We start from the raw sequence: 7,560 nt of genomic DNA, 5'->3' as shown, positions 1-7,560 counted from the left end.
ACCCTCTGGGGCCGACGCCGTCTTATACGACGGCTAAGACCAAGCTTTACTAAATTATAAATAACTTTTTAATGATATGAGATAGAAACTTACTTTTTTTGCTGAAAAGTTAACTCCGCAGACTTTCGAGCCAGCCATCGGCCGTCTTTGTACTCCTCACAGTAGCTGTGTGATGACATGCGCAATGTGAGTGTCAAATCGGAATTGGTTCACCGTCACATGGTTTCCAAAATCCAATCGTAGGGCAGATTTACCTCACGTGAAAAGCCAAAGATCATTTTCATGAGTGATGTGTTACTAGTTGGCCCGTTTGAATAGCCCCCTGGGTGTCATGTTCTCTGCTGTTTTTGGGATTTTTATTTATTTTGTCACACCTGTCCTGTGTATGTGTGTATGTCATACCTGAGTCCTCTGCCACGCGTCCTGTCAGGCTACACGGGTTACTCTTCATTTTGTAAGTTACTTCACTGTCACCTTTTTGACAGTCACCTTTTGTTGTATTTATTACGTTGTCTGCCTTTTTCTGGATTTCTGTCTTTTTGTTTAACTTTGTTCATGGACACTTATTGTATTTCTAGAGTTTTTCTCCTTTTCCATTTTGATGTTCTGATTTACTGTCTAATTACCTTTTTTGGACTTACTAAATATCTTGTTTTTGCACTTACTACTTGTGTTTTGGCTACTTTGCATTTGGGGTCCAATTCCTGTCTTGAGTGGTACCAAACCCTGACACTGGGTGCTCCAATGAGTACATACTATTAGTACATACTCAGTGTGCCCTGCGCCATTACGCACAGAGATCAGTGAAAGCAGGAGCAGGCGGAGAGCCTCTGATGACAATCTCACATGCTCAAACAGTGTGTAACTATCAGGATTGCTCCACTAGTTTGCATGTGAATGTTACTGGATAACTCTCTTGCTTTCTCTGCATAAAGCACTGTTTACCATATCAATGGACAACAAAACGCATAGACCATTTTGTATATATTGTTCAAAATGTGCATTTGTGTTTATTGTTTGAACCTTTTTGTTGTACAGTCTTTCACACAGTACTTCAAATTACCTTTATAAAGTGTCAAAACAGTTGTTTATTATATTTTGCTGTGTGTTTTGAATAAATGTGTGTGGAAAAGTATTTTTCGCTTTATTTTTTCCTTGCGTATTTTTGACTGTAAACCTTTATTACAGTTATAAAACACAACAAAAACATATATATTCTGAAAGCACAGGTTATCCTGAAAAAAGAGATATAAAACTTGATTGTGGGATGCAGGGAGAGCTGTTAACAGCAATAATAAAACATTTATGCCAGGCGAGTGAACTATCCAAAAATGCCCTCGGACCCCAGAGGGTTAACCGCTCACCATTTTTACCATTTTTCTTTATTTGCATCTTACATGGCTGGAAAGTCCTCACCATCTCATTTAGGTCCTTCAGACTTTATTTTCAGTAAATGCTTCTGGGGAGCATTAGCGTGACTGAAAGCCTTCAGCTTCTAGGGAGCTTCACCCCAAAGATCCCCCTCACTACAGCTCTCTTAACCCCCTGCCACTTTAAGCATTTTTAAAAAGTAGATGTAAAATTAATATTTAAACTTTTTAGCTAGGTGACAGTAGGGCTGCACAATATGGCCAAATTATCGTATCTCAATATTGAAGATAAATATGATCTCTGTCGATATTATATGATACGACTATGATTTCACACAAAGTGCTGCAACAGTGAAAATTATGGATTCTTAAACAAAACAGTAATAATACCACACTCATTTTACACTCATCATAAGGTTAGGATACAGTACCATCCAAAAGTATTGGAACACTTGGAATTTCACACATTTTAATTTGTTTATGCCACTTCAAATACAAGAAATATAACAAAATAAAAATGTCTAAAATGATCTTCGTTAAACTCAAACTGAAAGCAAATTTCTAAAACTTGATATAAATGAATTAAAAATATCAAAGCCAAAATGATGGGTTACATACTGTAAGTAATGCTACACTTTGGTATAATACCTGTGAATAATAATCAGTTTTATTGCCGGTTTTCTTCAGACAAGTCAGGGGATGGATATATGAACATTTCCAATCACTGAATATGTCTAGGACTTTATTTACATCAATTATGAAGAAATACAAAATTTTCTTTTACTAAAACATCAAATCTAGGCTTTAATCTCAAATGTACTTTCTGGCAAATTGCAGCTGAACTTTCAGGTCTTCTTTTGAAGAAAAGCTTCCTCTACACCACTTCATCAGTATTTTGTATTTTATATTTTAATTTTTATCAAGTTGTAGAGATTTGCTTTCAGTTTAAGTTAAGGAAGATAATTTGGGGATTTTTTTTTGTTTGTTTTGTATTTGAAATGGCATAAATTAATTAAAATGTGTGAAATACAAAGTGTTCTAATACTTTTGAGGGCAACTGAGAAACACTCAGGGGCATGTGCATTTTTTTTTAAGTGAAATGCATTGTCCTGATGTCACCCAGAAAGTAAAATTAAGAGTTTATTTAAAAAAAGTCCTTTAGAGAGCAAAATTAAGATGTTATTAAAAGAAGAAGTCCTTCCAGTTCTTATTGGACTTATTAAACTAAACATATTCTTCTACATCCTGTTTCTTCAAATAACTTAGTCTTCTTCACAGACTAAGGTTAATTATGGAGTTCCACAAGGTTCTGTGCTAGGACCAATTTTATTCACTTTATACATGTTTCCCTTAGGCAGTATTATTATACAGCATTGCTTAAATTTTCATTGTTACGCAGATGATACCCAGATTTATCTATCCATGAAGCCAGAGGACACACACCAATTAGCTAAACTGCAGGATTGTCTTACAGACATAAAGACATGGATGACCTCTAATTTCCTGCTTTTAAACTCAGATAAAACTGAAGTTATTGTACTTGGCCCCACAAATCTTAGAAACATGGTGTCTAACCAGATCCTTACTCTGGATGGCATTACCCTGACCTCTAGTAATACTGTGAGAAATCTTGGAGTCAATTTTGATCAGGATATGTCATTCAATGCGCATATTAAACAAATATGTAGGACTGCTTTTTTGCATTTGCGCAATATCTCTAAAATTAGAAAGGTCTTGTCTCAGAGTGATGCTGAAAAAGTAATTCATGCATTTATTTCCTCTAGGCTGGACTATTGTAATTCATTATTATCAGTTGTCCTAAAAGTTCCCTAAAAAGCCTTCAGTTAATTCAAAATGCTGCAGCTAGAGTACTGACAGGGACTAGAAGGAGAGAGCATATCTCACCCATATTGGCCTCTCTTCATTGGCTTCTTGTTAATTCTAGAATAGAATTTAAAATTCTTCTTCTTACTTATAAGGTTTTGAATAATCAGGTCCCATCTTATCTTAAGGACCTCATAGTACCATATCACCCCAATAGAGCGCTTCGCTCTCAGACTGCAGGCTTACTTGTATTTCCTAGGGTTTGTAAGAGTAGAATGGGAGGCAGAGCCTTCAGCTTTCAGGCTCCTCTCCTGTGGAACCAGGTCCCAATTCAGATCAGGGAGACAGACACCCTCTCTACTTTTAAGATTAGGCTTAAAACTTTCCTTTTTGCTAAAGCTTATAGTTAGGGCTGGATCAGGTGACCCTGAACCATCCCTTAGTTATGCTGCTATAGACTTAGACTGCTGGGGGGTTCCCATGATGCACTGAGTGTTTCTTTCTCTTTTTGCTCTGTATGCACCACTCTGCATTTAATCATTAGTGATTGATCTCTGCTCCCCTCCACAGCATGTCTTTTTCCTGGTTCTCTCCCTCAGCCCCAACCAGTCCCAGCAGAAGACTGCCCCTCCCTGAGCCTGGTTCTGCTGGAGGTTTCTTCCTGTTAAAAGGGAGTTTTTCCTTCCCACTGTTGCCAAGTGCTTGCTCACAGGGGGTCGTTTTGACCGTTGGGGTTTTTCCGTAATTATTGTATGGCCTTGCCTTACAATATAAAGCGTCTTTGGGCAACTGTTTGTTGTGATTTGGTGCTATATAAATAAAATTGATTTGATTTGATTTGAACTAAACCAACTGTCTTTATTTATCAATAAGACTCAACTTCTATAGATGTCTTGTGCTGTTGAACGTAACCGCTGTGAAAGAAGGTGTTACTGATGTAATTCACCAGCTTTCGGTCACCGCTCTCACAACACAACAGCACCATGGTGAAATCCAGAGCGTTTATGAGAGGTGGTGATGGTCTAGAGGTTAAAGCGTTGGGCTTGAGACCAGAGGATCCTTGGTTCAAATCCCAGCCTGACCAGAAAATCAGTAAGGGCCCTTGGGCAAGGTCCTTAATCCCCTAGTTGCTCCCGGTGTGTAGTGAGCGCCTTGTATGGCAGCACCTTGACATCGGAGTGAATGTGAGTCATGATTGTAGAGCGCTTTGAGCGTCTGATGCAGATGGAAAACTGCTATATAAATGCAGTCCATTTACCATTTTATACAGAACAGAGGAGGAGTAAAGTAGCTGTATTTCATTCAGCCGAAGCGTCTTACATCTCATAAAAGCCAACAGAGCATGAATCAGCTGCTGTCTACTGGTTTTATTCATCTAAAGTCAGCAGGGAAACGTATATATAAGGCAACCCAAATTAAAGGAGAAATGCCGCTTTTAACAACCTGGACTTTATTTTTGGCATAAAATATGATTGTTTACTCACAGATATAAGTTTGGTGTCATTAGGAGTGCACGGTTCGGACGGAGTGTTCAAATCTGGCTCAAAGATTTTTCTTCTTCTACGAAGGTGGATTAGAACTTATTGTGGTACACAACACCAACTACTGTACAGGAGGGACCAAGCAGTCAATATGTGTCACTGATTTCAAAATGTAGCTGACTCTTTTCAACCAGACGTGCTGTGCCATGACATGTCAATCATCTGAGGTGGCACATGGGGTGTCTAATCAGATTTCAGGGGGGTTCAGTGCCACCCTGACCTCTCTTCTAGCTCTGCCCATGCCAGGAATTGTTCAACATTTGACATTTCCTGTTTCATTGTTGACTCAAAATTTCACACTTCCAGTTTGGGACACAGGGTACCATGAGAGAGCTTCATGCCGCTGCGTCTCTTCACTCGTATTATTTTGTACTCAATTAATTTAATTGAACTGAATTAGCTTATAATGCACCAAATCACAGCAAAAGCCATCTCAAGGTGCCTTACACAAAACAATACAACATAAAATGTAAATAAATAATTAAAAATGAATTTAAAAAATTCAAATACATAATTAAAAGCAGAAGTAAAAGAATAAAACAGATAAAAAATAAAAACTATTCATAAGAAAGAGAATAAAAATAGGTTTTCAGTCTCGACTTAAAAATGTCCACGGACTCTGACTGCCTCACGGTCGCAGGAAGACCGTTCCACAGAGCGGGTGCACGATAAGAAAAAGCTCTTTTGACCTGCTGACTTCTTCTTCATCCTGGGAACACAGAGAAGTCCCGCATCCTGCGACCACAAAGCCTGGGCCGGCATGTAAAGTTCCACCAGATCAGCCAGATAAGATGGCGCCAGTCCATGAACAACTTTATAAGTCAATAACAAAACCTTAAAATCTGCTCTCACAGAGACAGGGAGCCAGTGCAAGGATATCAAAATGGGTGTGATATGTTCAGACCTTCTGCTATGTGTCAACAATCTGGCAGCAGTGATTCATTACAAGTACATCATCACTTTTACAGCCAGTTTTTATTACACAAGCCAGGGAATGAATGCATAAGCATTCTTCAAAGTCACTGAATGTGTCTTGGACTTAATTTCCATCAGTCATTAAGAAATACAAACAGTACAGTACTGTTTCCTAAATCTGTCTGGCAAGCAGAGCTCTTCTACAGTACAAAATGAAGCGCACCCCAAACAACAAAAAGTTGACTGGTTGCTTAAAGCTGGCTACAGAATGGAGAAGGTTCCCATAGAAGCCTGTGTAGAAATAGACATGTTTACAGCCTGGTGCTCCATGCACTTGCATTAGGGTGGTCCATAAAAATGGTCAAAATTTTTTTTTCAAAAAACTTCAAGTCTCACCCTCTAAATTTGTTGTACCTAACATAAAACACATCATGTACAATTTCATAAAACTCTAATAAATTTTACTGGTAGCACACAGCCCTTAAAGATTTTGCTCGCAATAACTTTGTCATATAGTATGGTCATTTCCAGATATTTCCAAATTATTTCTGTCAGTTTAATATTGATATGTCAGGACAGAAATTATGGCAATACATTGGAAAATCAAATCTTTTCATATCCCATAAAATAGTTAACACTAAAACATGAATTGTGAGATGCAGTTCTTCTCGTACATGTATCATGCTCCTACAATACCTACATACTGGGATAGCGAAGATTTTGTAACAATCAAACATTGCATTTTCATTTTATTGATGAAATACTGTTTTATTATTGATAAATTTAAATAAGTCTATGCTTTATATATTTCCACATATATTTTGATCTAGCTCCAAACAATAATATTCTTTATGCCTTGTAGTACTTAATATTCAAAAATGTATGAATCAGCACAAGAACCAGTTATACAGCTGTGTAACATAAGAGAACATCCTTTACATGATAATGATATTTAAGTTGCTTGCATCATGACCAAGACTTGCTGCCGTTTCAGTCAGAATATAGGTGGCACTTCTGTCTGTTGTTTTGGTCCTATCCAATGCTGCTGCAAGTCCTGGTGTTACAACAGCTTTAATTTTGCTGGCTTTTTGTGGCACTGGCATAACAAATTCTTCATCTGGACTTTCTGTGTTCTCTTCACTCTGGCTGGAGACAGTGTCAGGTAGTGAGACATTAGATGGTCCAGGCTCCTCCAGTTTCTCTTTGTATTTTGCTTCTGCAGCTTTCCTTTTTTCTGCTCTTTGTTCTTTGGCAGTTTGTATTTTATCTATGCCTGTCATGCATCCTCTACCTTTCTCTCGCTGAGCAAGTAGGAACTGTCTGTCATCTTCAAACTTTATCATTGTTAGGACATCCTGATGTGCCATGTCAAACAAGTCCTCCAAAGATTCACAAAACACTGTTTCATCTTTCTTCTGCTTGTCTGTATTGCGATTCTTGGTCTTTTTCAATGTTTTCCATTTTCCGAACACCTTTTCTAACTTTGTGATCAGATGCTGCTTTGCCATCAGTGGGATTCTAGCTCTCTACCAAAAAGGAATTGCCCTGTCTATAGAGGTCACAGCAGCATCATGGACAGTTTTCTTCAAATCAGTGTGTTTGAAGAAAAATACCTTGAGTATTTGCCCATTTGAGGGCAATTTGTTTCCCTTTATTTCAGTCGGTGGAACCAATAAGGTATACAAATGTTCTACTTCTAGTAGCTGACATGTTTTACTGAAGTTTCCAGTTAATGGTTAAGCATGTTAAGTCAGCAAGTGTCTCTTTTTACATTTATCTCATGTTAGATTCACCATTACCAAAGATCTGAAAGAAAAGAAGCTGTGAATTGAAGCAAAATTTTCAGCTTGTAGCCTAAAATAACATTTTTGAAAGTATGTTGTTTGTGAGAAATATTTAAACCCAGGTAT

Source organism: Thalassophryne amazonica, chromosome 5 (assembly GCF_902500255.1).
Source record: "Thalassophryne amazonica chromosome 5, fThaAma1.1, whole genome shotgun sequence".
In the NCBI taxonomy this organism is placed as follows: domain Eukaryota; kingdom Metazoa; phylum Chordata; class Actinopteri; order Batrachoidiformes; family Batrachoididae; genus Thalassophryne; species Thalassophryne amazonica.
The sequence above is the reverse complement of the archived record's forward strand: the minus strand, read 5'-3'. Positions refer to the sequence as shown.